Below are 7,163 nucleotides of genomic sequence, written 5' to 3' on the forward strand. Positions count from 1 at the left end.
ACCAGATATCAGCTTTTAAAATGAAATGACATGTTTGCTGTAACATGTGTTTCTTATAAAAACTGCACATCTGGGACCTCTGTAGCTAATGGAAGTGCAGAATGGAGTGCATAATATTACCTTCGGGATTAGCTGTGATCTCGGATTGCGGAATATTACTTGAGGGATCGTTGTCCAAGATAATTGCAACCCATCATCCGAGGTTTCAACTCTCAATAGTGCTGAAAGTTACTAAAATAAACGTAATAATTTAAAAGACAAACGACACTGAGAAAGACTCCTAGTCGAAACGTTACATTTCATTATTTAGTTTCGTTAAGTGCTGGATTTCTCCACATTGTGGATGAATATATTTTAGTGTATGACTCCTATAGCAGAATTACGAATTGTATTCGGTACATAAGCAACCTACACATAGTTCTTCAGCACAATGGCTTCTTGCTATTTGTATTTCCAGTGAGATAAAAACTATTTTGTGGCTACATTTCCACAAGATATTTTTATGATATGATAAGTTAGTGACCAGATCTTTTTTTCATTGCAACGCAAGTATATTCAATCGCAAAGACGTCGCCCCGGGTACTCGGGAGTAAGGACTCCAACGAGAGCATGGCAGGTAAACCTATTTTACACACTGGCCTTTAATAGCGCAGCAGCCCAAACTCACAACTAGCTAACTCTGCCCCTGTGAACCTGTGCTGATCATTGCCTTATCCCACCCACATGGGAGTCAACCTCCTATCACAGCCCAAATAAAACATGCGGAAAACACCCATTGGACCCTCACCTATCAATCACTGCCCCGTTCCGTGCCCATCCGAAGGACGGAGCACAAGGTGGTTCACTGACTTGCTAGTCAAGATTTGAACTTCCGATTGGCCGGATTATTAAACTTGCATGAAACTTGCAGCCTTTGTTAACACTTACATAATTATTTAATATCACTGTAGAATACAATTAGATATGCTTGTGTAGAAATGTGAATTGTATTCGGTACACAGGGAGCCTACACATAGTGCTTAAGAGGAATATGACAGAAATACGGTACATCACAGTTTCTCATGACACATACTCTATAAATACAGCAGCTGTAACCCTGTTTCTTTGAATATTCCCAGACTCGCATCAGTCCAGCAGTGGGATCTGGAGGGACATCAGGAGTCCCACAGCAAGCCAGGGCGAACCAAGAGGTAAGCTTAGGAATGCAACATCCATATGAATTTCCACTGAGAATTGTGGTGCAGCTGCAGGAACTCATTAATAGTTATCGACTGTATATTATTATTTTTTACCAATAATAATAACAATAATAATATACCTAATAAAATATGTAAATTACTACAGGAACTAGTTTACTTTTTTTCTGAAACAGCAAAATGGCTTTGAAGCAGTAAACATTTAAATAAACACAATGACACTTAGAACACCTACTGCTGGATTTAATTCAGCAGAAGTAGGATTTATTCTGGTGAAGCAGAGAAAAAAAGGCAACCGAAATATACTGTAGTTTAAGCTGCTGTCTGAAAAGTGAATCAGGAACCACAAAGCTTAGCTTCGCAACTCAGTAACACTCCGATATACAATACCTGCTAGGATACAAAAGGAATCAGTTTGCCCTGCCAGCAACTAACTTGCTTTTATACAAAGTGACTTACATAGGCTAGGGGGGTGAACTATGCATCAACAACTGCTGCTGCAGAATCACTTCCAATAGGACCTCGGTTTTACGTGTCATCCGAAGGAAGGAGCACAAGGAGGTTAAATGACTTGCTAGTCAGGATTTGAACCTCCGATTGGGACGATAATAACGCCAAGCCTCTAAAAAGCAGAAACCAAAAAATCCACAGGACTTCAATAGCGCAGCCACACCAGGTCATAGGTCAATGTCATGGTACCAAAAACAAGAGCCGGCAGTGTTAATAAAACAAACACGAGGCAAGTACCTCCAATAGTCTATGAGGATCTGACAGAAGCTTTGCAAAGTTACTCCAACAAGAGGCAACTGCGGCTCACTGCTTCAATCAGGAGGCTGTATGGACAGGTTTACTGTAATCAAGTAAATAATATTCCATTAGAAAAGTGATCGTCTATAGAGCATTGCTCAAAACCAGCTCAATGTTAATGCTTTTGTCTTCCAGGAGCCTATGGATGTGACTGGACATGAAGACAACTCAGCTGGCACCAATACCGTAAGGTTTCATCATAATTTTACTTTTAAAGATGCATGAACCTTGCACACTTTGTTAATACTTACATAATTTTTTAATATCACTGTAGAATACAATTAGATATGCTTGTGTAGAAATGTGAACTGTATTCGGTACACAGGGAGCCTACACATAGTGCTTAAGAAGAATATGACAGAAATACGGTACATCACGGTTTCTCATGACACATACTCTATAAATACAGCAGCTGTAACCCTGTTTCTTTGAATATTCCCAGACTCGCATCAGTCCAGCAGTGGGATCTGGAGGGACATCAGGAGTCCCACAGCAAGCCAGGGCGAACCAAGAGGTAAGCTTAGGAATGCAACATCCATATGAATTTCCACTGAGAATTGTGGTGCAGCTGCAGGAACTCATTAATAGTTATCGACTGTATATTATTATTTTTTACCAATAATAATAACAATAATAATATACCTAATAAAATATGTAAATTACTACAGGAACTAGTTTACTTTTTTTCTGAAACAGCAAAATGGCTTTGAAGCAGTAAACATTTAAATAAACACAATGACACTTAGAACACCTACTGCTGGATTTAATTCAGCAGAAGTAGGATTTATTCTGGTGAAGCAGAGAAAAAAAGGCAACCGAAATATACTGTAGTTTAAGCTGCTGTCTGAAAAGTGAATCAGGAACCACAAAGCTTAGCTTCGCAACTCAGTAACACTCCGATATACAATACCTGCTAGGATACAAAAGGAATCAGTTTGCCCTGCCAGCAACTAACTTGCTTTTATACAAAGTGACTTACATAGGCTAGGGGGGTGAACTATGCATCAACAACTGCTGCTGCAGAATCACTTCCAATAGGACCTCGGTTTTACGTGTCATCCGAAGGAAGGAGCACAAGGAGGTTAAATGACTTGCTAGTCAGGATTTGAACCTCCGATTGGGACGATAATAACGCCAAGCCTCTAAAAAGCAGAAACCAAAAAATCCACAGGACTTCAATAGCGCAGCCATACCAGGTCATAGGTCAATGTCATGGTACCAAAAACAAGAGCCGGCAGTGTTAATAAAACAAACACAAGGCAAGTACCTCCAATAGTCTATGAGGATCTGACAGAAGCTTTGCAAAGTTACTCCAACAAGAGGCAACTGCGGCTCACTGCTTCATTCAGGAGGCTGTATGGACAGGTTTACTGTAATCAAGTAAATAATATTCCATTAGAAAAGTGATCGTCTATAGAGCATTGCTCAAAACCAGCTCAATGTTAATGCTTTTGTCTTCCAGGAGCCTATGGATGTGACTGTGTGACTGAACAGGGAGACAACTCAACTGGCTTCTATCCCATAATGTTTCAGCAAAACATTTACTGTTGAGTTAACTTATACATTTTAACAGTAAAAAGTATTGAAACCCTGGATTTTTTTTCATTAATTCTTACATGGATAAAAATTACTTTTCTATAGAACTGTTTCCACCTTAGCTGTATTACTATGACAGCATTGAAACTGTACTCACATTAACACCAGAGAGAGAGAAAGAGAGAGAGAGAGAGAGAGAGAGAGAGAGAGAGAGAGAGAGAGAGAGAGAGAGAGAGAGAGAGAGAGAGAAAGACAGACGAGGGTATTTACAGAAACACAACCCATTTCAAACGCCTGCACTGCCAGTAACACTGCTAAAGTACTTGTTTCTATTTTCAATCTGGGTTGAGAACAATAGGACCGATCCTATAACATCCACACCTCTATGGGGCCCCAATACCACCAGAAGAGTGATGTGAGTTATTTTGTTCTGGGCTCTACCTGAAAAAAAGGAAGTGATGATAAGGAACAGCTAAACAATAGGAGGCTGTGTCTCGATGTGAGGGACAGGTGCTTCCACAAATTATACATCATCATAAAAAAACTGCCAGTTTGAGTTGACTGGGAATTACCATAAGCTTGATGCAAGTTATATTGTTCTGGGCTTCATCTGAAAATAGGGAAGTATAAGGTTTTATATACATTTGAACTATTTATATGTGCATTCTTGGCTGATTGCCAGGAGACAGTTAAGTAGAGAGAGAGGAGACAGGAGAGGGGAGACATGGGGAGCAGAGTGAAGCAATTCAAACAGGTTTCCAGTCTGGCGTCCAGTCCTGGGTCTCTCTCTAGCAGGGATGAAGTAGTGTGCTGGGATTCACTTGTGGACTAATGGGGAAGAGGCTGAGATCACTAAACAACCATTCAACTCACTGTCCTGAACTGACACAGTGTCACCACACCCACAGCATGCACAACAGCATTGCATATCAAATACAGCATCCACTAAATCCAGACCAGTAAAACTCAACCAGTATGGAGAGAAAAGCCACACACAGTACGGGGGATACATTCTTGTAAAAAATGACATTACAAAGTTTCATCAAATGGAGGAAGGTAGTTATGAAGACATAAATGAAAGTACAAACCTATATTGTGCTGCTCCCTATGCAAAATAAATAATACCAAATGCAAATGAGCAAAACACTTCCTTAAAAAAAAGTATTTATTTTTGCATGACTTCAGGAATCATCATCAATTGTATCAGACAGTTCTGTTAAAAATAAAATAAAACACTAAATAAATCATTTCTAACAGCCCTGCAGCTTTTTAGAACTACCTTTGTTACCAGTCTTTCTCACCTCCCCTGGCTGTGTTGGGGTTTTGCCATCTTGCCCAGTTTTCTTTCTCTCTCTCTCAGCCCCTCCCTCCTCGATCTCCCCCTCTCTTCACAAAGTGGTCTATCCTGGACTCCAGACTCTCATAGCAATGTCTCTCCAGCAGGGGGCAGTACTGGCGGGACCTGGATCCTTTGAGGAGACAGCACAGCAGGGTAGAGGAGTGACCTGGGAGGGAGAGTCAGTCAGTAAACACTCTACGCTACATCAGTCGATGAAAAGGGCCCAAGTCACAAAGCTTGAATCAGGAATCATTTAAAGACATCTGTCAAGTTTTGATGGATTCAGTAAAATGTTCTAAATTGTGGTTGGTTTCATGCATACAGAACTGTACTTGACTAATCAAAATAGATAATAAAAAAATAATGAGTTAAAGAAGATTTGTGCCATAAAATTAACCTAGAAACTAAAACTGAGAAAATGGTACATTCATACAACACATGCAGCAGGAAACAGCAGCTACATGCCTATAGTGCTGCCTTTGAAACAGCAGCTACATGCCTATAGTGCTGCCTTTGAAACAGCTGCATAGTAAAGAGCAGTAGAAAATACAAACAACTGGAATACCTTCAGCAGAAGAAATGGGGCAGTAATATATTAGGAAAGCTTAAACACAAAACAAATACAAAGTCACAGGGAAGTTAGCAATCCTGCCCGTTATAATACTCATTAATTGGTCTCACATCACAAAACATACATTTATATTATCTCTTTATAACAGGGACTGTTTCTGCTATACCTTTACTGATCATGCTGTAAATTATGAAGCTGGTGGAGCACAGAAACTTCGATTGCATCCACTTCTTCTGCGATTAGAATTTCTCTCAACACCACCTCCATTTTGGTTCTGCTCAGAACTGTTGTTTCTCATCATGCGCCTCACCGAATCCCCTGCATTTGTGCCTCCCAGTGAGCTTAGGTAATGCACCTAAAAACACATAACAGAATATTTTAATAATAGTATGTTAAAAAAAAAATCATTTAATCTGTATAAAGGTAACATTAAATATATCTGTTCCATTTTTTTTAAAATCTGTATTCTCCAGTTGTTGGCAGAGGTCTTGCAGTTCCCCGATTTTGGTACAGGGTCTTGGAGGTGATCATCTTCGACCCTGTTGCCCCTGTAGAGAGCTGCCGTCTCTGCAAGGCGATTAACTCTGCCTGGTTCTCTATGATGGCATCCAGCTTCATTAAGACATTTAGTTGAAATTCTGTAAAATAATATGCTTTAATATTACATTTGACATAAAAGATGAGTTTATGATTTTTTTGTTGAAGATTAACTATAATTCAGTATAATTAATTTATAAAAGTGCTTTTCAACTGACCAGTACTTGTGTTCTGTGTCAGTCACCATGCATCACCAATTGTGACTTTATTGTATAATTAATCTTTTTGGAAGTCCAAAATCATGGTTTGAATCAAACTGAAAGCTCAATGTTTTCACCCATTAGAATAGTACACTGCAGAACTCACTGTTGTAAGGGACGGGTCTCCTCCTTGATTCCCCACTGGTGTTCATCAAAAGGTGCCAGAGCTAAAGAAAACTAATGTTTAATGACAGTGCAAGAAACTCATTAAATAGATAACATTGTTGGGCATACTGATATATTGATTATATCTGTGAATTGGAATTTTTAAACAAACACTTTATATAGATTTGAATATACAGTATAAAGTAATAATAAACTATACAACATCTTCACCAAATTCAGAAAATAATCCTACTCAATTTATTACATATGACGGTTGAGATTATAGATACCTTCAAATGTTGCATCAGGCTGGTGCAACATGGAAAAGACTGGAAAAAAATTAGGCACTTAGGAAAACCCTCATCAAAGTAAAACAACATAACATGTACAAGTTGTATAGTTCTTAGGAAGTCACACAGCTTCGGATATACTCCTAGATGCTGTCCTTAATTTGTAATTGTTAATTGTTGTACCTATACTATTATTTTATTTCTTAGCAGACGCCCTTATCCAGGGCGACTTACAATTGTTACAAGATATCACATTATTTTTACATACAATTCCCCATTTATACAGTTGGGTTTTTACTGGAGCAATCTAGGTAAAGTACCTTTCTCAAGGGTACAACAGCAGTGTCCCCCACTGGGGATTGAACCCACAACCCTCCGGTCAAGAGTCCAGAGCCCTCACCACTACTCCACACTGCTGCCCTGTAATGATTGAATATGCAGCAAAATGCCTGTATTAATGTTATTGTCTAAATAAATACAATATTTAGTCATGCATTTGAATTGATTGGATCGCTGATCAAA

General features: G+C 39.0%; 1 long non-coding RNA gene across 1 annotated transcript; it reads left to right on the top strand.

Annotated features, from left to right (window-relative positions):
- Positions 1 to 545: 545 nt before the first annotated feature.
- On the top strand, positions 546 to 2,189 carry LOC131709303 (uncharacterized). The gene is made up of 3 exons (XR_009311471.1): positions 546 to 616; positions 1,119 to 1,190; positions 2,139 to 2,189. It is a non-coding gene; the product is annotated as an uncharacterized LOC131709303 (long non-coding RNA).
- Positions 2,190 to 7,163: the final 4,974 nt, after the last annotated feature.

This window comes from Acipenser ruthenus, chromosome 42 (assembly GCF_902713425.1).
Source record: "Acipenser ruthenus chromosome 42, fAciRut3.2 maternal haplotype, whole genome shotgun sequence".
In the NCBI taxonomy this organism is placed as follows: Eukaryota; Metazoa; Chordata; class Actinopteri; order Acipenseriformes; family Acipenseridae; genus Acipenser; species Acipenser ruthenus.